At 35.8% G+C, this 27,621-nt stretch overlaps 1 long non-coding RNA gene across 4 annotated transcripts in view; it reads left to right on the plus strand.

The window, feature by feature from the left end:
- LOC125273035 overlaps positions 1-27,621 on the plus strand; it is a 36,244-nt gene continuing 8,623 nt past the window's right edge. The window contains exons 1-3 of one of the 4 annotated variants that reach the window (XR_007185992.1): positions 21-427; positions 2,503-2,559; positions 13,738-14,551. This is a non-coding gene — a long non-coding RNA (uncharacterized LOC125273035). The other 3 variants (XR_007185990.1, XR_007185994.1, XR_007185989.1) reach the window with 3 other exon arrangements.

Below are 27,621 nucleotides of genomic sequence, written 5' to 3' on the forward strand. Positions count from 1 at the left end.
GTCACGCTTTCCCCCTCTGATTTGCTACGAGGTATGTCAATACATGAAACATACCCAAAGATGTGCTTTGTCAAGAAGGCGGGATCTCTTTGATTGGTTTAAACGATTTAAGGAAGAACGCCGGGAAAGTCAGGAATCGCATCCCGTGTCCCCTGTTTCTATTGGATGCTTTGGGTGGAAATCCCGCCTTATAGATTTTAGAGGACGGGGTGACTGCAATTGAATTGCAATGGCTGTTGGATATCTCCAGAGGGCGACCTGTGCTTTCTTTCCTGAGTGAATTGTGAGGATAAGTAGCATAAGTCTGTGGTTATGATGGCCTGAACTTATTAGATTTTACCACCCGTAATCACAGCTTCAAAACCCACTGGATTAAAGCACAACAATATCTATCTTGAATATTATATCTCACTTTATCTTTCCACAGGTTGGTGGTTTTCAGTTCCTTTTGCTCTGTGACTACATCATTACCAAACTTCCTTTTAAACTATTTAATTTTCAAAAAAAGAGATGCTTTTTTTCTTGGAATCTATAAACTCAAATACTCACCAAACAAGTGTTTTATCTAGAATAATAAGCATATTTTATATGATTTAAGTTTTTATTTCTTGAGAAATAGTATTGTAATGATGATATAGTTGCAGGACTGACCTATTCTGAATTTCTCTCTAAATATATAATTCCAGTCACTCCTTAAGATTATGCTGTAGTTATGGATGCTGCCCCCTCTGGTGTAAAAATGCTTCTTAAAAATACACCCATCAGGCATAACATTATGACCCCTGTGAAGTGAATAACACTGATTATCTCTTCATCACGGCACCTGTTAGTGGGTGGGATATATTAGGCAGCAAGTGAACATTTTGTCCTGAAAGTTGATGTGTTAGAAGCAGGAAAAATGGGCAAGCGTAAAGATTTGAGCGAGTTTGACAAGGGCCAAATTGTGATGGCTAAACGAATGGGTCAGAGCATCTCCAAAACTGCAGCTCTTGTGGGGTGTTCCCGGTCTGCAGCGGTCAGTATCTATCAAAAGTGGTCCAAGGAAGGAACAGTGGTGAACCGGCGACAGGGTCATGAGTGGTCAAGGCTCATTGATGCACGTGGGGAGCGAAGGCTGGCCCGTGTGGTCCGATCCAACAGATGAGCTACTATAGCTCAAACTGCTCAAGAAGTTAATGCTGGTTCTGATAGAAAGGTGTCAGAATACACAGTGCATCACAGTTTGTTGCATATATTCGGCTGCATAACCACAGACAGGTCAGGGTGCCCGTGCTGACCCCTGTCCACCGCCGAAAGCACCAACAGTGGGCACGTGAGCATCAGAACTGGACCACGGAGCAATGGAAGAAAGTGGCCTGGTGATGAATCACGTTTTCTTTTACATCACATGGATGGCTGGGTACGTGTGTGTCGCTTACCTGGGAAACACATGGCACCACAATGCACTATGGGAAGAAGACAAGCCAGCCGAAGCAGTGTGATGCTTTGGGCAATGTTCTGCTGGGAATCCTTGGGTCCTGACATCCATGTGGATGTTACTTTGACACGTACCACCTACCTAAGCATTGTTGCAGACCATGTACACCCTTTCATGGAAACAGTATTCCCTGGTGGCTGTGGCCTCTTTTAGCAGGATAATGGACCCTGCCATTGGTTTGAGAAACACAACAATGAGTTTGAGGTGTTGACTTGGCCTCCAAATTCACTCAATCCAATCGAGCATCTGTGGGATTTGCTGAACAAACAAGTCCGATCCATGGAGGCTCCAACTCGCAACTTACAGGACTTAAAGGATCTGCTGCTAACATCTTGGTGCAGATACCACTGCACACCTTCAGGGGTCTAGAGGAGTCCATGACTCGACGGGTCAGGGCTGTTTTGGCAGCAAAAGCGGGACCAATGCAATATTAGGAAGGTGGTCATAATGTTATGCTTGATCAGTGTACCTGTCCTCAGCTCTCTCTACATTCATACTGGATCCTGCTGATACTCTAGTTGGTTTTCCCCCATTAGGTATAATAATCGTTGTGTTATGTTCTTTGTTTTTAAAGGGATATTAATATTGTCTCCAGTCCTATCATTTTGGAATGGCTGTGTTGATGTTCTTTTGTGGAGTAAAATTGGGAATTTCCTCAATATTTCCTCACACATAAAATTACTATCATGTAAACAGATATAATTGTGATATATTTTGTACATTTTGTGGTTTACATGCAGAAACATGCTTTCATTTATTTTGTAGTTGTCCTCATTCAGCTTGTTTTTGGTCAGATCCTGTTCCTTTATCATGCCCAGCCTTAACTGTGTTTTGAAAACATCTTATTTGGTTATGTCTCCTATGACATGCCTTATCATAAGGAATATTATCTAATTAATCTACTTCTTTTAACCAAATTTAGTATTCATACATGTAAATTTGTCAGTCAAGGTAAAAATGAATTATTAGTTAATTAGATTGACTAATCTATAGTCTGTGTTTTCTTCATGTACCGGTTTCTGCAGAACATGCACAGGACACACATTGCCACTGGTCTAAAGGAAGCGGTTACATTTGTTCAGGTAGGAACAATGCAGATTTTTCTGAATATTGGTACTACATTGGGCTCAGAAACCCCTCCCCAAAAATCATATTCAAGTTTTGAAAGATATATAACTGCTTAAAATAATGTATTTAATCTTGTGACAACTCTAAAACATTTCAAAATAAAAACAACGATATTTGCATTCAGCAATATACAGTCAATATCTACTTAACTTATTAAGGTTCAAATGAATTAAATCCTATTTTTACATGAAATTTATATTGACAAATTCACTCGTGTAATAGAATGTATTCTATTACAGTTCACTAGAGAAAGATTCAGATATAACCTGGCCATGCCCCATACGTTTGTTTCTTTCTCCATTCATGTGATGTGCAGTATATATCTGACAGCTTCTTTTAGTGGTTGAGACTTGCATACCTTTGTCTGGTGTGAACTTCACCTTTCTCTATATAACTTTCCTTTATCCTCTACCTGTGCGTCTATATCATTTTAACTGCCTGTCTGAACAAGACCTTTTATGGATTATGGGCATTATAAATCAAATCAAAATCTTTCGCTAAACCCCATCTCAAAGTTGGAAAAGAAAACAAAAAATATTCTCCTAACATTTTTCACCTGGTCTCTGTATATGAATTGTGAATTCTTGGAAACCTGCCTTCAGAAACATGTTTATGGTACACAATAACATAAACTGATTTATGATGATGAATGAATGATGATGAAAATGAATATGCGGTTTATTAGCCTATTTGATATCTAAATCTTTAATGCATAGATGTTCATGCATATAAAAATTTAATTTTTGCTTTACTGCAGTCATTTATTTCAGTTTTAGTTATAGCTGACAAGTTATATCAAATTTCTCGGATTTCCATTATGTGCCTGTGTTGTGAATTATGTTAATAACCAAAATAGCCTTACACACTCACACAATGTAGCCCTTGTGTCACTGATTAAGCAGAAAATGAGGCAGAACACATCCCTCTAATATATGTGTTTCACTGCACAATAATTCATCCAAAGCTTCCACAGATTTTTACCATACTTTGAAGACATTAGATTCAGTTCGCAGTTCATCAAAGTTGTGTAGCGTACAGACCCTAAAAGGATTTAAACAGAAGGGTTATTTCATAAAAGTCTTAATTACATACAATTTGCACTGAAACTCATTTAATGTTGTAAATGAGTAATTTATTTTTCCTGTTTGAATTTAAACATGAGTCTATACTATTGAATATATTTGTTGAGAAAAAATATAAATGAAAGAAGTCGTCTAATAGAATATTCCAGAAACAGACCCTTTCTAAGAGTTTAGCCGCTCTCTCTCAGCAGGAGGTAGATTTGATAAGTTTTACAGATGACAGGAGGAATAAATTACAGAACTTTACAAGCTAAAGCTGGCAAGGTTTTCCACAAAGAGTAGCAACTGAAGCACAGGCATAGAGTTATGTTCAAGATCTGCCACTGGGCACATTCAGAATGACATCCATAAGTGATTGTAATTACACACTTCACTTATTTCAAGTGCTTTACAAACAAACAAACAAACATAACAATACATGTACAAAATGAAAAAAAATGAAAAAAATCTCACTATGTGAATAAGCTTTATACTATACTTTGCCTAGCTAATACACTTGCTAAATCAACAAAATATTGTAACTGATTATTATATTGACAAACAAAACAAAACAACTAAACAGCCAAAAAACAGTTATTTTGTACTGGTAAATACTATGGCTCTTGTGATTAATCTCATGATTTTTGACCAGTTTTTAGAGAGAAGAATGAAATGTTAATAATATTAAATTCAGCAAACGTTAAAAATATGTAAACAACAGTTAGTTCTGGTTCTCGAATCTGATTGGCTGAGAGGCTTTTCCAGCCATGCAATATTACTAACATCACACAGACTGCTTCACAATTTGTATTACTCTGTTTTGTTCTGTTGGATCTATGGCAGCATTTCTCACAGCATTTCTCTTATACACTCTTAGGCAAAATGATTGTAAACAGTAACAAATTAGGGTTCTTCTGCTTGTGCAATAGCAGAACCCTTTTTGGTGATAAATAGAACAATTTGGCTTTGAAAGAGATTGGACCTTAATGGTATTATAAATAACTTTTTTAATAATAGTTGATTTTCATTAATATTAGTATTATTAATTAAAATTGTTTTTTTACCCCTCTATCTGACTGCTCTTATAATATGTAGTCTTTGGGTTTAACATAAAAACAACAAAACAGCACATTGTCAATTAGGTACTTTTATTTTTATAAATAAATGCTTTATATTTATCTCTAACAACAGTTATTAGCTGAATACATTAATAAATAACAATTGACATTGAATGTGGAAGGGGCAGCATCTGAAATACACAACTGAGTTTAAAGTTACAGTGTGTCTTTTCCATTTGTTTATGTAAAAACAATTATATTTATGAAGCCCAAAATGAGAAAAAAATGGACAGTATGTGAGCCCTTTACAATGTTAAAAGGAAAAAGTGAAAAAGTTCATAGATGTGAGCTCCATATCTTCCTGATATCTTCCTGAGCCATATGGCACCCCTCCTACTCATGTGTTATTGCTCATACTGGGCTGTTATATGCTTGATTTTGATTTGTTGACGATCGTTCTAAGACGTGCAATTTTGTTTTCAGGAAACACACAGCTAAAAGTATTTTCAAATGTCCTTACAAATGTCCCAAAGTTATGTCAGATGTCCTTTCAGCCTACACTGTAAAAAAATGACCGTGATTTTAACAGTAAAAGACTGTAAAAATGCTGCGGTGAAAAACTGTCAATTGGTTTACAGAAAGTTTCCGTACTATATACGGTGAATAACTGTAATAGATCTAACGGTACATTTAATGTAATTTTACGGTAAAATACCGTTAAATTCACAGTTTTTGGAAGTGAAAAATAACAATTCATTGTAAAATTTACAGTGAAAAACCGTAAATTGACATTCCCACAATTCCCTGCATGACACTTCACATTTGATATATTTTTGTTGAAATAACTCTGTTTCTTCTTAGTTTTTCTCATTTTTTTCTAATCAGTTATGTACATTAGGGTTTTATGTTACATCTAATGTTGTTAAATTAATGTTTATTGCATTTTTAAAATGTCATGCATGTTACCATGATGGTGTTTAGTGTGTGTGTGAATGACACTGTGTGCACCTTCTATATATTAGTGTTGTCCTTCTCAGCTTGTGGAAAAGCTGCTTGTGATGAACTTTGATTAATCATGTGACTCTTATCACCACTGTGTTTGGTGACTGTCAGTGTATTATAAAGGTACAAAACAGATATTAGTACTTCATTAGGTTGGTAAATTAACATTATATCAGTTAATGAAATACGTTATTTTACCGTAAATTTAACAGATTTTTTTTTTACGTTGCTACTGTATTTTTTACGGTAAAGTTCTGGCAACCACAGCTGCCGTTTTTTTACCGTAAATTTTACTGGGATTTTTTTTACAGTGTACAGCAAAAGAAGCAAAACTAACAAAGACATTGACCATATATAAATATAAATATATTTATTTACATTTATAATAAATATAACAAACCATTTCCATGTTTTTCCCATTAAGCTCTATCTATGGAAAAGTATGCTCTCTCTCGCTCTCTCGCTCTCTCTCACACACTCACACTGTGAATTGTGGGGACTCTCCATAGGCGTAATGTTTTTTATACTGTACAAACCGTATTTTCTATCGCCCTACACTACCCCTACCCCTAAACCTACCCATCACAGGAAACTGTGCACATTTTTACTTTCTCAAAAAAACTCATTCTGTGTGATTTATAAGCCTTTTGAAAAATGGGGACATGGGGTAATGTCCTTATAAGTCACCCTCTCCTTGTAATACCTATGTCATACCCATGTCATTATACACATTTGTGTCCTGATATCACACACAGACACACACATTTGATTGCTTTTATTTGGATCTGAAAGACATTACAATGAAAACAAGATCCAATACTCTGGGAAGGGTCTTTGGCAAGGTGACAGATCTACAATTCATGGATCACATACTTGTACAGGTTTTTCCATTTATAATTCTCAACACATTAAGGATAAACAAAACATCTCCGTCTCCATATTTGCATGCTCCTTATGATGGCTGAAACAGAGCAGAATTTTGCAAGCCTTTTTGCTTCCTTTTTTTTTTGCAGCCCCCCTAACTGCATCCCCCTGATCACATTCTTATGGACATGACCTAAACTTCCAAATACCAGAATTATTAATAAACAATATCCAAGTTGGTAAATGACATCTACCAGTGGATGATATTTCAATAGTTTAGAATGGAAACAAGTATCCATATACAGGTCAAAACAGCAGCCCACCTCAAAGATACATATAGATTTCATAACCTCATTTACTATTACAATGTCAAGAGTATTTGGAATATTTTTAAAGTAATCACTGTCAGATGTGTTATGATGAAACCAGTTAGATCGCACAGTGCTATGCTTGTAAATCATACTATCATGTCCACAGATACACAGACACACACACACACACACACACACACACACACACACACACACACACACACACACACACACACACACACACACACACACAGAGTGAACAGTGACAGCTAGAATCCTTGATCTGGATCAGTTCCCTACTTCTGCCAGTAAGGGGCGCCTCTGTAATACTATATGATTGTTTAGTGACATGCTTTGCTATAGGCTCGAAAACCATTTAAAAGCAGCTTGGAGGCCTAAACATTTTCATGTGGTATTTTCATAGGCTGTTGTCCACATATGTAGATATCTAGAACAATGTGGGTAAAAAGCTTGATTTTGAAGAGGTGCTAGACACAAACATTAAAGAATTTATTTATCTCAGAAGGGGGAGTTACTGAGATCAGAGACCTCACCATTTTGTCCTTGAGGACGGTACTCAATCCCTGTTTGCAGTACCTGGATTAAACTAAATCACTTTGATCAGAAAGCTTCACTAATTAAATATAATATGCACACAGCATGTTAATGAGTTTGCATATGACTACATTCTTGCGGATCTGTTTCTGAATGACTGACAGCTGACACAAACAGGACATTCCGGTGAACCAAAAGGTGTGCCATCTTGGTCAAGGGGTGTTAGGTTCCCTTCAGCCCACCCTGACAGTAATTCATATGGAACAGCAGAGTTAAAGAGGCTCTTGCTGAACACTTTTGTTGAAGAGCAACTGGAGCAGCACACATGCATGAAATATACCATATAAAGGATATTCTTATTTTATTGAGTACTTAACTTTGTCACATAATTATTACACTTCTCCCATGCATCATCTTGAACATGATAAATAGCAAGACTGATTCACCCGTGTGTGACTTATTTAAAAATGAGCAAAACAAACAGTACACATGCAGAATGGCTCATATAAAAACAAATATTTCCATATAAATTATCTATATTGTATATAGACGTTAAAATATATTTATATAGACTAGAATTAAAAAAAAAAAAAGTTGCCTGTTTCACTACAGAAAATTACTTTAAATGTACTTTGTACCTGTTTTGGCATGGGCTTTTTGTAAGTTTTGAAAAAAGCTTAAAAATCCTTTAGATGGATGGATGGCAAACTTCATTCTTCTTTTTGTTTTACTGCTCTGGCAAATTCATCACTTTATAAAGTACAAGGTAAAAGTAAGTGAAAAACACTTACATTCAAGATGTAAACAATCAAAACAAGTCTTAATGTGTTATGCATTGTTGCTTCTCAAGTACATTTATCATACTTTAAGGTCTTTTGAAAACTGGAAAAGAAGACTTTTTTTTTTTTTTTTTTTTGCAGTGTTGGGATAAATACATTCTATGTGTCTATGGGCATGTGCATATTGCTATAATTCACATCCCAAATAAGAAACAGAGTGAATATAATTATATGAGGAAGTAAATAGTTACAATAGAAGATTGGGATAGTGAAAAATTAGCACCGCAAGGTCAAAGGGCAGTTTTTTTCAAGGCACAGATGGATTGTGGTGACCATAGAAAGATGATGTGGTGAACTGATTGGGTGGTACTAAGTGTGAAGTGGGTGTGGTTCATCTATGCAGTATGTCATGCCTATTAATTGCAAAACATATATTTTATTTTACAAAAAAATAATTAAAAGCAATGTTATTCTTGCCTGATGCTGTAGACACCTCCCATATATTACTTTTTTAAAATATCACTGACAGTATGACAGTTATTGGACTTTTTGCAAGTTTCAATTTTGTGTTAATTTTTGACCAGCAGTACTTTTACACTCAATCGTTTGTCACAAAACTGGTCTCAAATCTGCTGCAAATGCTACACTGTTAGACACTGTACGTTCTGCTCTTGCACTAGTATCCTCTGACTGTAGGCAGTGTAAAATCAATAGGCTCTTAACAGGCCAGCTAGGCTTATTTCCCAGCCTCAACCTTGACAAAAGAGGCAGTGTGCTAATTGATTGGCACAGCCTTCCCAATGTTCTCTGTGTGATACGATGTGAAAACTATCCTTTAACACGGCCCGTGAGTATGTAGGGTTGATCACTACATCTGCAGCACTGAGCCAGCTCTTAGCACATCAAATCATGTCCATGAATCATCTTCATGAGACAAACTGTCGATACTGAAGATGGTAAATGGGAGGCAGATCATTATGACAGAGTAGTTGGTGATGGAGAGATGCACAGGCTAATTTTAGTACAAGTCTCAGCTAGTCACGTGAATCTTTTACTGTAACACGGACATGTTGCATGACAAAGGAATTGTGACTGAGTGGATGAGGTCTATATAAAGTTTGCTAAGGTTTTATGAAGAACCACCAGTCATTTGAGTTCCCTGACTTAATTTACCATCATATTGTGTAATATATAACTAACGTCCATAAACAACATCAAAAGTAAATGAAAGAGAGCAGATTTTACTTGAATCACTTTCCATATAATGTTAGCAAACAGCAGGGTTGTGCTACATTCAGAAGTGGTCACCTTTTCCCATCCATCCATCCATCCATCCATCCTCAAGGATTTTTAAACATTTTTCAAAACTTACAAAAAAAAAAACATTCCAAAATAAATTAGAAGTTTTGCTGTTTTAGTTTTTTTTTTTTTTTTTTTTTTTTTTTAATTCACTTTGGTACTATTCAGTAAGGTGTATATTTTCAAAACTCTTAGTACAAAACTCCAAAATGAACACACTTTTAACGCAGCTAGTCATTCTTTCACATCCTGATCTCATGCTTTCATTCTAGTTGTACAAATTTGTATTCTACATAATTACTGTTTCAAAACACAAGATCATTCTGATATGTAATGAGAACATTTAATCACCGAAACAACAGTATGGTCTTCTTTCAGTTTAGTACTTTTAACAATCAGTTAATTCAATAGCAAACACTGCAAGATACATGTTTCAAATCACCCTTGTTGCTGAAATAATAACAGTTACACAGGCTACAGATGCCACATTAGAAAATACACTTATTAACTAAATCATATAATTGACATAAAATCCATAATGTTTGTAATAGTATCTATTCAGTGTTATCAAAAGGTGTGATGAAGTATGACACAGTCATGAGGTTTTGTGTAGTTTTGTTGCCAATACAGTAATTGTTCTCACTGTACCATATGACTGAATCTATACTGTAGTAAACCTTTACAGATAAAGAGTGAGTTACAATAATGTATCAGTCTCTATACCATAATAATGCCTCTGTTTGCCTCTGTTGGTATGTGGTTTACGGGGACTCACCATAGGTGTAATGGTTTTTATACTGTACAAACTGTATATTCTATCCCCTACAACTAAACCTACCCATCACAAGAAACTTTCTGCATTTTTACATTTTATAAAAATATAATTTCATATGATTTATGAGCTGTTTTTTTTTTTTTTTTTGCAAATAATTTCTATAGAAACTATATCAGTGTCTATAGAAATCTATAGGTGTACCAAATGATTCGTTGATTAACCATTAAGTTCAGTTGCATTAAATAATAGACAGATGTATTAAACTGAATGAGAAAAGATGCAAATCAAAGGTTTGATAGTAATAGCATTATGGAAGGCAGTTACTGTGAATGAAACATTTATATAGATGAAACACTTATTCTGTGTATTGAAAAGGATACTTTGATTTTGTGTATTGTACTAACACAATTGAAAGTATGCTGAAATGTTTGAAAAAAGTGCACTTTTGATGATCTGTTGTGATATTAGTACTAAGAGTTTTGAAAAATTACCAGTTGCTTGTGAAAATTGCACCAAAGCAATTAAAAAAAAATGTATGAAATTGCCACGAGGTTTTGTGCGAGGAGAGAGTTTGCCGCCAATACAGTAAATGTTCTCACTGTGTGTCTCAGTGTTGGGTTTCCATGTTTTATGGAGACATTCCATAGACCTAATGGTTTTTATACTGTACAAACTGTATATTCCATCACCTTACACCAACCCTACCCATCACAGAAAACTTTCTGATATTTTAGATTTTCAAAAAAGATCATTCTGTATGATTTATAAGCTTGTCTTCTCATGAGCACCAAAAAAATGTCCCCGCAAGGTCAGAATTTACTGGTATTACTATACTGGTGGGGACATTTGTTCCCCATAACATAGGGAATACCATGACCACACACACACACACACACACACACACACACACACACACACACACACACACACACACACACACACACACACACACACATACATACTTTGAACCTATAGTTGTTATAATCAAAGATAAATCGCTTATAATGTAAAATAAAAATTCAGTACTTTGGATTTTCTGTATCGGAACAAAGTAGAAACTTTATCTATACAGTCTGTATCTATAGAAATCTAGAGATGTACCAAATGATTAATTGATTAACCATTAAGATCATTTGGATTAAATAATAGACAAATGTATTAAATTGAACAAAAAGAGATGCAAATGAAAACTTTGATAGTAAGAACTTTATGGAAGGCACCTACTGTGAATGAAACATTTATATAGATGAAACATTTATTTTGCATAGTGAAAAGGATACTTTGTGATTTTGTGTATTGTACTAACACAATTGAAAATATGCAGAAATGTTTGAAAAAAGTGCACTTTTGATGATCTGATATTAGTACTAAGAGTTTTGAAAAATTACCAATTGCTTGTGAAAATTGCACCAAAGCAATTAAAAATCAACAACTGTAAACTGTTACATGAATTTCTGCTTCCTTAAACATTCAAATTGCAATTCTGCATCTTGCATCAATACACTGTAAAAAAAATCCCGTTGTTTCTACGGAAAAATACCGGCAGCTGTGGTTACCAGAACAATACTGTAAAAATGACATCAAACCGTAAACATACTTACGGAGTTACATGTGAATTTTACATTTTAAATCTGTTAAATTTACGGTAAAATAACGTATTTCATTAACTGATATAATGTTAATTTACCAACCTAATGAAGTACTAATATCTGTTTTGTACCTTTATAATACACTGACAGTCACCAAACACAGTGGTGATGAAAGTCACATGATGAATCAAAGTTCATTACAAGCAGCTTTTCCACAAGCTGAGAAGCACAATACTAATATATACACTGTAAAAAAAATCCCGTTGTTTCTACGGAAAAATACCGGCAGCTGTGGTTACCAGAACAATACTGTAAAAATGACATCAAACCGTAAACATACTTACGGAGTTACATGTGAATTTTACATTTTAAATCTGTTAAATTTACGGTAAAATAACGTATTTCATTAACTGATATAATGTTAATTTACCAACCTAATGAAGTACTAATATCTGTTTTGTACCTTTATAATACACTGACAGTCACCAAACACAGTGGTGATGAAAGTCACATGATGAATCAAAGTTCATTACAAGCAGCTTTTCCACAAGCTGAGAAGCACAATACTAATATATAGAAGGTGCACACAGTGTCATTCACACACACACTAAACACCATCGTGGTAACATGCATGAAATTTTAAAAATGCAATAAACATTAATTTAACAACATTAGATGTAACATAAAACCCTAATGTACATAACTGATTAGAAAAAAATGAGAAAAACTAAGAAGAAACAGAGTTATTTCAACGAAAATATATCAAATGTGAAGTATCACGCAGGGAATTGTGGGAATGTCAATATACGGTTTTTCACTGTAAATTTTACAATGAATTGTTATTTTTCACTTCCAAAAACTGTCAATTTAACGGTATTTTACCGTAAAATTACATTAAATGTACCATTAGATCTATTACAGTTATTCACCGTATATAGTACGGAAACTTTCTGTAAACCAATCAACAGTTTTTCACCGCAGCATTTTTACAGTCTTTTACTGTTAAAATCACGGTCATTTTTTACAGTGTAGCATCAAATATCTATGCAAACATTACAATTTAAAAGCCATTCTCAATTAAATTCAGAATAGTGTATACTTATATCATATTCTTTCATCTTAGCAGGTATCTGCACTTTGTGATACCCAAAAAGCACTTAAATTTTCCCATATTATGAATGAAGAGGTCTTTATATTATATCCTTGGAGGAACAATGAAAGTGTTATGTTTCCATACAGATGTGGGATACATTCCTATTTGTCGTACTTCTAGTAATAGACTTGTAGACAGGTTTGATTTGATGGATCAGATTTATGATTGTTCTGTTGTTGTACCTCTCCTTATAGATAACAGAGCAGACAATGACTAGCTCTGAGTATGTGTGTGTGTGTGTGTGTGTGTGTGTGTGTGTGTGTGTGTGTGTGTGTGTGTGTGTGTGTGTGTGTGTGTGTTTTGGCTTTAGAAAAAGAAAACCTTTTGAGTCCACAGACCAGCTGCTCATTTTTGGCTCGAGATGGAGAGAGAAAAAGAGACAGATGGGGGAGGGAAACACTTGGTTACAGCTTCTTGTAAATAAGGCTCATCCCGTCCTTTTGATGTTGCACATTCACACACGCACGGACACACAGACATATGAACATTAGATACACTCACTTACATGAACGAATCTCTAATGCTGGACCCAAGTGACAGCAGCTTAAAACCTCCCAACTGCTGCATTCAGGAAGTATTCAGCCACTCCATAATAGCACAATAATAATACAGAAAAGCCACATAATCAATAGAACTAATGCCTCTGATTCTTTTCTCAACCATCCCCCACAAACCTTTTCTCACAGACATCAGCTTCATCCACGTCAGAGCAGTGAGCAAGTGCTTTCCCGAGGAGCTGCTGCTGTTTTTTTAATGGGCTGAGAGGGATGTGAAGAGCCCGAGCAGTCATTCAAAGTATTATTACACTCCTGGGCTGCGCACTGCCTGCTTGGCCCCTTGCTGAGGTCGTGGAAGATGGATGGCTCGCTGGAGCAGCAATTAATAATGTTTTTACAAGAGCAATGGAGGCGTGCGCAAGCCACGGACGGATTGGGCAGAGTATTGAAATGTGCAGGTGAATTGATTGGCCCTTCGGATTTCCTGTAGAAATCATTTGGATTAATTGAAAGCACTGGGAGGGAGGAGGGAAGGTGCAGGGCGTGTATTGATTTATAGGTCTCACTCAGAAGAAAAAGAAGAAAAGAAAATGGCCACCTTGCTCATGGAGACGTGATGAGGTGGTTTCAGGTTGGCTGCCACTCAGCAATCATTGGACTATAGTATTGTTAGTATGGACAAGCAAAACTCATCTATTGCAATATAGATTCAATATAGATTAAAAAAAAATACTGCTAGGAAAAAATTACTGTAAGGATGGTCCACTCAAATGCTGCATAAACATAAAGTTTGCTCCTTATTTTCATAATCTTTTCAATTCCCATCATTTGCACACACATTTGCACACTGAGGCCAATGCTGACCTTCTGAATGTACCATCTGAAAACACAAGAGAGCTGTTTTGGACAATTTTTTTGTTAGTTACTCAATACTGCCCCCTGTGGTGTCTGTGTTACTAAGAGTCTCATACTGTATGTTGGCAAATGTCAATGTGTAATTTATTTAATGCCTTAATTGCATTACCTTTACATTTTATAATATAGACAAATAAAAAAGATATTAAAAATGTAAATAATATACTGTAATAAAATATTTTATTTCTAGTAAATAAGTAAAGAAAAAAAAAAACAATTTTTTTTTTTAATCATATGGGGTATACATATTAATAGAACTTTTAAAAATACTTAACTTCATGATTTGTACAAGATTAATCCATCAAAGTGGGTTTTATTGAATTCCACTATATATACAAAACCAGATTGTTTTGTTGTTGTTCATCTGGAAAACACAACTGCAAAAAAAAATCTCTTGCCGACGAATAAAGGTTTTGATCTGCTGATAACATTTACTTCTACTCTGTACAGCAAACATGAGTGAATCTTTATTGCCATCTCTAGCTGTCTGATTGCAGACAATGTGATGAGGCAAGTTAAAGAATAAACTACAGTGGCACCAGCTTTTGTTATTACATGTGTCGAATGTTTGCTCATTAAGATGAATGCAAAGAGGGATCTGCCTATTCATCCTGTTCTTTTGGAGATAAGAATGTTCCATTTAGGTCCTGAAAATCAACAAACATCAAACAAGTCTATTTTTTATAGATGTTATAAATATGTTATTATAAGTATGTTTAAGGCTTTGCTTGTTTCCATTTCTCAGCTTTGGAAATGAGAGACCTCTTGATCCAGGGGGCAGCATTGCCTCCTAAATAAACCAACAACAAACCCTCTTTTTAGGCTCATCACAATTCATAACAACATAAAACTAAGTGCAACTGGTTTTTGAAATAAAGAATGCACATATGTGAAATTTTGTTTTATCATATTTATTATAAGTTTAATTATTAAAAGATTAAATTAATTTTGAGTTTATTTAATTATGAGTTTATTTTTGTAGGGAGAGTATAAAAAACACCAAGAAAACACCAATCTAAAACACCAAGAAAAGATTACATATAGCGAAGGTCCCTAGAAAGGCTTTAAAGATAGAAAATAATAATAGAAAATAATATTCTTAAGGAAAATTAATACTTTTATTCATCAAGGAATGCATTCAATTGATTGAAAATTACAATACAGACATTTATATTTCGACAAAATGTTTAAAAACGTATCATGGTTTCCACAAAAAGTATTAAGCACAACCATTTTCAGTGATAATAATAAAATATTTGATGAAATAAATGCAGCATTGGTGAGCAGAAGAGACGTTTTTCAAAATACTTTAAAAAAAATATTACCTACCCCAAAATACTGTGCATTGCAATTTATTAAATCATTTTCTTTTACTATGCAGTAACTTTTTTTTTTCATCACTCAAGGCCTAGGCAAGCTCTCATCTTCACGGGGTGCTACTGACTGGGCTGGGCTGATCTCAATTAGATTTTAGAAAACTATGGGAAAGATGTAATTTAAGTAACTTAGAAGTATTTATTGAAACTGATCATGGTTTGTTTTGATTATTCAGAATGTATTTGGATTTGTCTGTGATAAGTCACTAGACTTTTATACATGCCTTTGTGTTGTCCTCATTTTTCTGAAAAATATATCAACACACAAACTATATACACTGTAAACCCTAACGCTCAAAATAATTAATTCGTTTGAGTAGGGCAAACTTAAATTAGCTGAATGAACTTGTTTCTTTTAATTTAGAGGAACTTCAAAAACTGGGCTGGGGATTTCTGTTGTGTTTGCCAGCATATAAGTCTAAGTGAAATATATAAGTGTTACATAATGTTTTGTGCAAGATTAATGGTCAGTGGTAATTCCAGTAGTGTTTAATGTTTTGTGAAGCACTTTTCACAATACATATTTCAAAGCAGCTTTACAGAAAATGCATGTGTCTACATTACAATTTAGAGTGATCTGTTATTAGAGGTCACTGTGTGTCCATTTCAGAAATGTACAGTTCAAGATAATAGAAACCATGCAGTTAGGAAGTATTCATTTTAGGCAGAAACAATGAGCATGTTAAAGCTATTCAGAGTAAATGTTAAATGTTCTATATTGCTTTACTCATTCAGCATTTGCTATGCTATTCAAAGTATTGTGTTACCAATTAGCATTGGCTGAATTAGCTAGTTAAAAAGCTATTTAAGTTCCAACTACTAAAAATATTGAAGTTGAGAACTTGAGATTACATGATAATTTAAAGTTAAATGTATGAGGCTGGGCCACACTATAAGATTTCTAAAATCTTTTCAGATTTTCAAAACGTGAGAGACCACAAACATGAAAAAAAAATCATAGATTTAACAGTTTTGTAGTGTTTGGAGTGCTGTGACCAATACAGCACACCACACACACTAACAGATTCTATTCACTGTTCGCCAAAGCTAGTTATAAAGTTTAAATTTAAAGTTTTAAATATGGATATTTTTCTTACAAAAACCCATTGCTTCTCTTCAGAAGGCCTTTATTAACCCCCTGGAGCCATATGGATTATTTTTATGATGGATGGGTGCACTTTTTTGGGGGCTTCAAAAAACAACACACCATTCACTACCATTATAAAGCTTGGAAGAGTCAAGATATATTTTTAATATAACTCTGATTGTGTTCATCTGAAACAAGATAGTCATGGATGGCTTGAAGGTGAGTAAATCATGGGATTATTTTCATTTTTGGGTTAACTATTCCTTTAACATACCTCACACGACAGGAAAGTCTGATAAGATAATCTGTAGAACCATCAAAATAATCAGGACTTTACCTAGTCGGAAGGGGAAAAATTGGTCCAAAATCGTCCCGATTATCTTGTAATGTGTGGGTGCCTTTAGTTAAGTCAAATATTTCAAGTTAAGAGCAATCAACATGTATGAATACAAAATAAAAATGTGACAATTCTGCCAACTTAAAGGTGCCATAGAACGTCTTTTTAAAAGATGTAATATAAGTCTAAGGTGTCCCCTGAATGTGTCTGTGAAGTTTCAGCTCAAAATACCCCATAGATTTTTTTTAATTAATTTTTTTAACTGCCTATTTTGGGGCATCATTAAATATGAGCCGATTTAGGCTGCGGCCCCTTTAAAGGCTCACGCTCCCCGCCCATGGAGCTCGCGACTGCCTTTAACAGCATAAACAAAGTTCACACAGCTAATATAACCCTCAAAATGGATCTTTACAAAGTGTTCGTCATGCAACATGTCTAATCGCGTAAGTATGGTATTTATTTGGATGTTTACATTTGATTCTGAATGAGTTTGAGGCTGTGCTCCGTGGCTAAAGCTAACATTACACACTGTTGGAGAGATTTATAAAGAATGAAGTTGTGTTTATGAATTATACAGACTGCAAGTGTTTAAAAAATGAAAATAACTTGTCTCCGTGAATACAGTAAGAAACTATGGCAGCTTTAACCACATTTAACAGTACATTAGTACATTATTCACAAATATCACTAAAAATATAATGATATCATGGATCATGTCAGTTATTATCGCTCCATCTGCCATTTTTCGCTATTGTTCTTGCTTGCTTACCTAGTCTGTTGATTTAGCTGTGCACAAATCCAGACGTTAATACTGGCTGCCCTTGTCTAATGCCTTGAACATGAGCTGGCATATGCAAATATTGGGAGCGTACATTTTAATGATCCCGACTGTTACGTAACAGTCGGTGTTATGTTGAGATTCGCCTGTTCTTCGGAGGTCGTTTAAACAAATGAGATTTATATAAGGAGGAGGAAACAATGGAGTTTGAGACTAACTGTATGTCATTTCCATGTAGTGAACTCTTGTTATTCAACTATGCCAAGATAAATTCAATTTTTAATTCTAGGGCACCTTTAAACTTTTAATTTCTTTTTGATTAAGAAATTTTGATGATTACTTATTTGGGTTTACAGTGTATTGATCCAGTGGTCAAAATCACCATCTATTCCTGCTTTCACCAAACCTAGGGACAGTGAGTCCGTGAACGAGGGAGGTTGTGAGCAGAGAGGGTGGTGGGACAAGATGCCCGGAGGCAGGCACTTATGGCCAGCTGCCTGTCTGTAAAGAAAGCGGGTGACGCTGAAGCAGGCAGAAGCAGCGCTCTCCGGTTACAGTACCTGTCTATAAAAACCACTCCCGTGTCCAGCATCCCTCTCCTTCCAGACCCCCCAGGGTTCCCCCGAATAGTACCAACGATGAAAGCCATGTCTTGGGTTGCAGCCTCTACAAACCCAGCCTGTTTATGAGCCCTCGTTTGATGTCTGCGCCTGGTTAAGGGGCGCTCGCACCCAAAAAAATGGGTGAGTTGCACCTGGGTGGTGCATGGAAATTTGCACAGAGATGCTTTAACTCACGGGAGGGCCCTTTAAACATATCACTCACCATTACAATAGCACTGTTTTTCGGTATTTATCTATTTGATGTTCAAGGTCTGATCAGAAGGTGAATTATATGGATATAATCTTCCTTTCAGAAATGGTCTAATGTCATCATACCGTGCAGCTATGAATTATAGTATAAGCAGGTCTTTAACAGAAGCTACAGGCTAATCCGTGCGATGTAATCACAGATGCATGTTTGTCTCCTAAGGGTTAAGATCATCCCTTTGCACTCAGTGCACCAGCTCAGGCCCTGTTAAAATATCTCACATTCCCCATGACATTCAAGAGGCTGCTGAAGGACTCCGAGCCAGTGGAGTTAAAGATCGGGCTCTTGTGTAGTTCCAGTGAAGGCGGTTTATTGCAGATTTCTTTACTGCATACTGGTGCACACCTTTTTTTACAACGCAGAGAGAAGGCTTAACGGTTGGGGAACGAGTAATAAGTGGCATGTGAATGATGCAGGTCGGTCTGAATGAGCTCCCTCTGATGCTGTTTACAAGAGCTGAGCCTTTTTAAGACTCTTCCCCAACCACAAAAAGTCAGATCGCCCTCTTGCTTAATTACTATCAGGGTGTATGATTTTTATGGCCAGGCCAATCACAATTCAATTCAATCCTGCCTCTTTTATTTTGACAGTTTTAGGAAAGCATAGCAGGATTATTTATTTATTTACTTAGTTGGTGTTTTTAAATGTATTAATTTATTCTGTAAGATCTTCACCAGTGAGGACAACACATCTGTGTTGCATATTTATTGTCTTTGTATTATTTTGTACTCTTTTTCTGTATCTTTTATCCAAAGCAACAATCAAATCAGGAAGATCACAAACAATTTGTCATCAATATTTTCAGTATACAAAACAAGTTTCAAGTACAAGCTAGATTGGTACACAATCAAAAGCAGATGTGAAATGCAGATAAGAGAAATTATTTAAAGGTGCCGAAGAACATGTTTTCAAAAGATGTAATATAAGTCTTATGTGTCCCCTGAATGTGTCTGTGAAGTTTCAGCTCAAAATACCCCATAGTTTTTTTTTTTATTAATTTTTTTAACTGCCTATTTTGGGGCATCATTATAAATGTGCCGATTCAGGGTACGCGGCCCCTTTAATTCTCGTGCTCCACGTCCCAAGAGCTCGCGCTTGCCTAACAACATAAACATTCACACAGCTAATATAACCCTCAAAATGGATCTTTACAAAGTGTTCGTCATGCAGCATGTCTAATCGCGTAAGTACAGTGTTTATTTGGATGTTTACATTTGATTCTGAATGAGTTTGAGGCTATGCTCCGTGGCTAATGGCTAATGCTACACTATTGGAGAGATTTATAAAGAATGAAGTTGTGTTTATGCATTATAAAGACTGCAAGTGTTTAAAATATGAAAATAACAATAGTCTTGTCTCCGTGAATACAGTAATAAACGATGGTAACTTTAACCACATTTAACAGTACATTAGCAACATGCTAACGAAACATTTAGAAAGACAATTTACAAACATCGCTAAAAATATCATGATATCAATGATCATGTCAGTTATTATTGCTCCATCTGCCATTTTTCGCTATTGTTCTTGCTTGCTTACCTAGTCTGATGATTCGGCTGTGCACATCCAGACGTTTTGCCCTTGTGTAATGCTTGCTCATGGGCTGGCATATGCAAATATTGGGGGCGTACACCCTGACTGTTACGTAACAGTCGGTGTTATGTTGAGATTCGCCTGTTCTTCGGAGGTCGTTTAAACAAATGAGATTTATATAAGAAGGAGGAAACAATGGAGTTTGAGACTAACTGTATGTCATTTCCATGTAGTGAACTCTTGTTATTCAACTATGCTGAGGTAAATTCAATTTTTGAATCTAGGGCACCTTTAAAGCAGAACTAAGTAACTTTTTTTTTACCTTCATAAATAGTTTTCTAAGTCCTTACGATGGTTAATTGACTTGTAGTGGTGTGTTTGAGGCGTGCACTAACCCCCTCTGGCACGTCCAGGGCCGCGTTATCCTAATGGGCTGCAGCCCAGGGCCCCGAACACTGGGGGGCCCCCGAGACAATCCTCTTTTGCGTTTTAAATCGCATCGTCGCAGGCGCAGTGGACACGCACGCAGGAATACAACCAGGACAGTGGCGTAGCGTCTGGGTATGCACGTGCATATGGGCCTGGTGGATTGGTGGCCCGCTATTACAGACTTAACACCAAGGTATACTTCAGGCGTTCACATCGCGTAATTTTCGTCTGAGTTCGTTAGCCCAGAGCCCCGCGAAGGCTTAACGCGGCACTGGGCACGTCTACGCCAGAATACATCACTTGCAAGTTGAGCTGCACTGACCTGAAACAATCTCGCCTCATGTTCACATTCACGCGAGAGTGACAAAATGCTTTACGGTAATTCAAAAACAATGTATATATTATGACTTTATAAGACAATTTCGAAAATTACTCACCTCCATCGAGTGTACTGTATTTGCAAATTACCCACCTCCATCAAGATTTCTTGTACTGTATTTGCAAAACTACTGCGCTGGTGAGCGTTGTAGTCGTTGTAGTCCAGAGCTGCGCTTGGAGTATTTACGACAGTGTGATTCACTGAAGGAAACTGTAGGGGAGCTTCGCAAATCTTACTGAGTTCCGCTTTAATAGAGACAATGGCTGTGTCCGAAAACTGGAAAATGCTGCCTTCCGAGGACACATTTCAAGGTAGTAAGGCATCAAGGCACGTCCGAATCCAATGTTAGCTTCACTTCCTCTCTCATGAGATACCTTCCTCAGATCGATTTTTGAAGGAAGCATAGATGCATCCTTAGCTGCCTTTGATATCCCACAATCCTGTGCTTTCCATTCTGTGACAGTTGAGCTAGAAAAATAAAGATGGCGTCCGAAAGTTGCGTTTGCTGCTCAGTTTGTGTATAAATGTACGATTTTGATCAACATATTTCAATTTTGATATCATTTCTATCGAGAAATTACTACTGTAGTAATTAAATATTTGTTTAGTTCTCACCAAAGCTCGCGCTATATTGCTGTAGATCATTAAACTGTTACGCTGCCTCAGAAGTCTGTCCGAAATCAATTTCGTGAGGTACCTTCATGCACAAATGCTGCCGTATAAGTCATTCTCTTATAAGATAGCGAGGCAGCAAGACAGCTACCTAGAGGACACATTTCAAGGTAGTAAGGCATCAAGGCACGTCCGAATCCAATGTTAGCTTCACTTCCTCTCTCATGAGATACCTTCCTCAGATCGATTTTTGAAGTAAGCATAGATGTATCCTTAGCTGCCTTTGATATCCCACAATCCTGTGCTTTCCATTCTGTGACAGTTGAGCTAGAAAAATAAAGATGGCGTCCGGAGGTTGCGTTTGCTGCTCAGTGTGTGTATAAATGTACGATTTTGACCAACATATTTCAATTTTGATATCATTTCTATCGAGAAATTACTACTGTAGTAATTAAATATTTGTTTAGTTCTCACCAAAGCTCACGCTATATTGCTGTAGATCATTAAACTGTTACGCTGCCTCAGAAGTCTGTCCGATATCAATTTTCGTGAGGTGCCTTCACGCACAAATGCTGCCGTATAAGTCATTCTCTTATAAGACAGCGAGGCAGCAAGACAGCTACCTAGGTTTTCGGATGCCGCCATAAACTCGCCCTCTTGTCTTTCCAAACCTGTATGACTTTCTTTCGTCTGCGGAACATAGTTAAAACTGTTGGTAGTTAACAGTTTTGGTTATGATTAACTTCCATTGGATGGCAAAAGCCAATTTCTCAAATGATCTGCTTTTATATTCTGCAGAAGAAAGAAAGTCATACAGGTTTGGAACTAAATGCGGGTGAATAAATGATGACAGAATTTTCATTTTTGAGTGAACTGTCTATTTAAAACATAATTTCTTGCACTAGCACTAGTCCTTGCCTTGCACTAGTTTTAAAAAGCCTTGCACTTTTAAAAACTAAAGGTTCCATTTAGAATCAAAAAGGTTTTACAGTCTGATGTCACAGGAGCAACAGTATTCACTTGTTCCATTGGTGAAACAACCATTAATAGAACTGAATGTCATGTAAATAATTTGGTTTCAGTGTTTTTTATGGAGCCCTATAGGCATTGATTGTGCTGTTCTGATTGTTATGATTTCTAAGACATCAAATGCATGGAATGAAACCAAAGATACACTGTTCAAGTCTCAGGAAAACTTCCTGTATAATGATAATGATGTATTTTGATATTGGTGTCAAATATGCTTGCAAGGCAGAATGTGTTGACCAGTAGGTGGCATGAGAGACAGCATGCATAATGAACAGGGCTTCTGGGTTTGCCGTTTGTTTAAAGCAGCATCATACACTAGAGAATTCAGTGATTTATGTCATTTGACTGTAGGTGAAATGAGGTTTAGACAGCAGAGTATACTGTTTAAAAAACTGTTTAAAAATCAGCACTTCATGAAGCTTTGACCTGGCAGTAAATGCACTAAAAGAAAAAAACTTTAAGATCGTTCTATAGTAATTCTTGTCACATTCCTATCACATTAGTATTATTATTTAATATTACTATTATACCTGTTCAAAGAAGAATGAATGCAGGACTTAAACAGGCAGATTCCACTATCAGTTTCTTCAGACCAGCACTGCTGAATAAACCAAATCAAAATCAACCAAATCAGCATATTTGGACTATTTGAAAAATGAAAGTAAAAACAAATGTGAATTTATTTATTAAGTTCTTATGAGTAAATATGATCTGGGTGAATATATCTTCACTGTATGAGATACAACCAGAGACAACTCCTAACCAAATTCATAAGCCCATGTCTAAAAAAAAAAAAGATGCCTGCAAAATAGGCTTCCAAAGGGTTACAGAGTCTATGGTCACAGTAGGATCCATACAAGACAAACTGTATTCTTCACCGTAAAAAAAATGGAAGACATATATCTCACAAAAAAGTCTAAAACCTCTTTCCACAGTTTCTTAAACAGTCTGAAATTAAATCCAGGTGTTTCTGGAGGAGGACAGTCAAGCATTTATCACAGCAATATTTAGTGTCTTTACGTCTACTTTGCTGAAAGTCAGTTTTGTTCAGCTCTATTGTACATACATAACATCCATACATATATATGCGGGTACTACAGGCTACAGAATATCTTAGCAAAAATGCCAGTTATGCACTTGGACAATGTGAGACTTTTTTTAAATGCATTTTTTAATAGCAGTTTTCATAATGGACCTGCCAACAACATAACAGCAGCCATTTAATTTCATATATTTACGTAGGCTATGTATAAAATACAAATATATACATTTTTATGGATTTATTAAGCCTATGTGATCCAATATGCTTCAAATCTGCTTTACAAATTTCATTTTATATACCTGCACTCTCAAAATTGTATATGCATGCTTTTAGTCCCAAAGGTATAAATAAGATCACTAAGTAGTTCTTCCGAGGTTAAACAGAATCCATTTAAAAAACTAAAATTAATTTAACCGAAAACGTTAAGTTGAAATAAACCTTTTAAGACAGAGGTCATTATGATATATGCCCCTGAAGAAGCCATAAATTAGAGTAATTTCAACGTAATGAAGAAAAAAGTGTTTAATTGCGAATCCCTGATGAAATTGGTTGCAGCCGAAACGGGAATCGCTGCAACAATCGTGACCGCCCTAAAGCATGGCTTCCGGAAGTTTAATTACCCCAATAATTTTCTCCAGATATTGCTGAAAATTCTTCAATAAAGTGTTGAAGGTCTTGAACTGAACTATCCAACTCCAAAATTAAATTACAACATTTTTTTTTTTTCAAACAGGAATAGTCTTGCCCTATAAAGTATTGCCAATTAATCATGTGCTTTGACTGCGTGTTCCGAATTTTTGCGCATTTCAGTGGCACTGCGATAAGGCGGTAACTATCCGGACAAAAGAAAGTAAGCAACCGAACACTTTAACGACTTTATTTGATATGCAACCTGGGCTTTAAATTTAACACGAATTCATATGTGTTTGTTTTACCAAAACCACGCGAAGATACAAACAAATAAGTTGAAATTTGACATCTGAATGAAAGGAATAAAGGAGTTAGGCCTACCTATTTGATGCAAAATGTAAATAAGGTACAAGTCCGATTCTATTCGTGGAGCAACACTGACAAAAAAATCACTCAGAAATTGCTAGTAAATTTCACAAATAATTACAAAGAAATTGCACATTGATTTTAACATGAAATTCTTTAGTAACGTTAGCCTGAAATAGTATTTTCTTAAAACATAGGTTAATCTTTGTCTTATTTTGGCCTACAGTATTGTAATATTGTAAAATGTTATTTTACAGTGTACCAAATGTACCATGTACCAATAGTTTATTGTTATAGTCAGTCTAGATAGGCCTATTAATCTACAACATTCTGTTATCTTTTTGTTGTTGTCCTTATAATGTTACTTTTGTTTTTTAGTTTAGTTAGTTAGTTTAAAGCCTTGTAAAATTTAATTGTAAAATGTCAATTCTTAATGTTTACATTCCTTTTTTTGGTTAGATAAACTAAGCATGCATGCCATACAGCTTGTGTGTGTGTGTGTGTGTGTGTGTGTGTGTGTGTGTGTGTGTTTTATAGAGCAAATCTACACTGGGTGCTAAAAATATATATTTTATATAATGATAAATGTTAATGACATTATTGTATGATGATATCATTAAAATAATGATATAGGTACATTATATATTATACATTTGCCTGTTATTTTCACATGTTTCTGTTTAATAAAACGTGCGTTTGATCTGAATCAGGGGCTAAACTCGGTCCTGGAGAGCCACAGTCCTGCAGAGTTCAGCTCCAACTCTAATCAAACACACCTGAATAAGCTAATCAAGGTCTGAAAGGTTGCTAGAAAGCTATAGGCAGGTGAGTTTTTATCAGGGTTAGAGCTAAACTCTGCAGGACTGAGGCTCTCCAGGACCGGAGTTCGCCACCCCTGATCTGAATGATCAAGGGGACATCAGGGCTTTCATCTTTAAAGTTTTCTTGTGATTACACAACATAATTTCATTGAATGTTTATTTGTAGAAAATGCTGGTGTTCTTGCTACAGGTGTCACTCTATTTGATCTGATTTCTGATTTGTGAGACTGTGGAACTGAGCACATGCTTTTATGTAATACATTATATATATTAAATCTAAAAATGCATAGTGTCTACTATATTTGTTTGAAGCGTGCATTTGAAGGAATCCATAACTTGGCATGAACATAAGAAATTGTCAAAAAACAAAAACAAGAATCCCTAAATGATGAGTGAATCAGATCATGGCCTGTCAAATCAACAGCTGGCTTAGTAAAGGTCATTGAAAGGCATCCAGAACAAGAGTCAAATGATCTTTTTAAAGAAGCTGGTCTTGACAGATGTGTAGTCTAAAATGATAAAATGCACACAAAAGAGCTTGGACCAGAAACAGTGGACAGTTGAGACTTAAAGGGTTAGTTCACCCAAAAATAAAAAATGATGTCATTATTCACTCACCCTCATGTCGTTACAAACCCGAAAGACTTTTGTTCATCTTTGGAACACAAATGAAGATATTTTCAATGAAATCTGAGCAATTTCTTTCACTCTATAGACAGCTATGCAACTACTTTGTTTTAAAGAGAACTAATCCAGGGTGAATTCAGGGTGACTGGGACACTTTTTGCCATTGAGATGACTTGGAAAAAGTGCCTCAATCAACCTGAATTCACCCCATATGAATCGAGCGGTTTAGTCCAGATTTTCTGAAGAGACGTGATTGCTGTACATGATGAATAGATTGAATTTAGGCTTTTATTCACATATAAACATTCATCAACTCACACATCAGTTATGGTAAACAGAAGCTCAAGCATGTTTGCTTGACACATGCAAGAACCAATGAGGTTCATTCTCGTGTGTTAAAGAATTACTCCACTTTCAAATAAATAGTGGACTTCAATGGTCTCCAAACGGTTGAAGGTCAAAATGACAGTTTCAGTGCAGCTTCAAAGGGCTTTAAAGGATACCAGATGAGGAATAAGGGTCGTATTTAGCGAAACGGTCGGTCATTTTCGAAAAAAAAAAAAACAACAACAACTGTATATGCTTTATAAACACAAATGATCGCCTTGCAAGTGCTTCCGCCTTCCGTATTCTTCAAAAAGCTTCCACTGTATGTCCTACGCCTTCCCTATTCAACTTATGGAGCGAACGCGGCGCCAGTTCCATTTTTCCGTAAGTTGAATAAGGAAGGCGTAGGACATACAGCGGAAGCTTTTTGAAGAATACGGAAGGCGGAAGCACTTGCAAGGCGATCATTTGTGTTTATAAAGCATATACAGTTGTATTTTTTTTTTTCGAAAATGACCGACCGTTTTGCTAGATAAGACTCTTATTCCTCGTCTGCTATCATTTAAAGCTCTTTGAAGCTGCTCTGAAACTGTAATTTTGACCTTCAACCGTTTGGAGGCCATTGAAGTCCACTATATGGAGAAAAATCCTGGAATGTTTTCATAAAAATCCTTAATTTCTTTTCGACTGAAGAAAGAAGGACATGGACATCTTGGATGACATGGGGGTGAGTAAATTATCAGGAAAATTTTATTTGAAAGTAGACTTTAAAGCATGTACGGTTGCACTTCTGTTTATGTTCGCTGATCAATGTTTATATGTGAATAAAAGCCTAAATTCAATCTGTTAAGCGATCGAGTGTCTTTAGAAAATTTGGACTAAACCACTCGATTCATATGTATTAGTTTCTTTGTT

Source organism: Megalobrama amblycephala, linkage group LG1 (genome assembly GCF_018812025.1).
Source record: "Megalobrama amblycephala isolate DHTTF-2021 linkage group LG1, ASM1881202v1, whole genome shotgun sequence".
NCBI classification, from domain to species: domain Eukaryota; kingdom Metazoa; phylum Chordata; class Actinopteri; order Cypriniformes; family Xenocyprididae; genus Megalobrama; species Megalobrama amblycephala.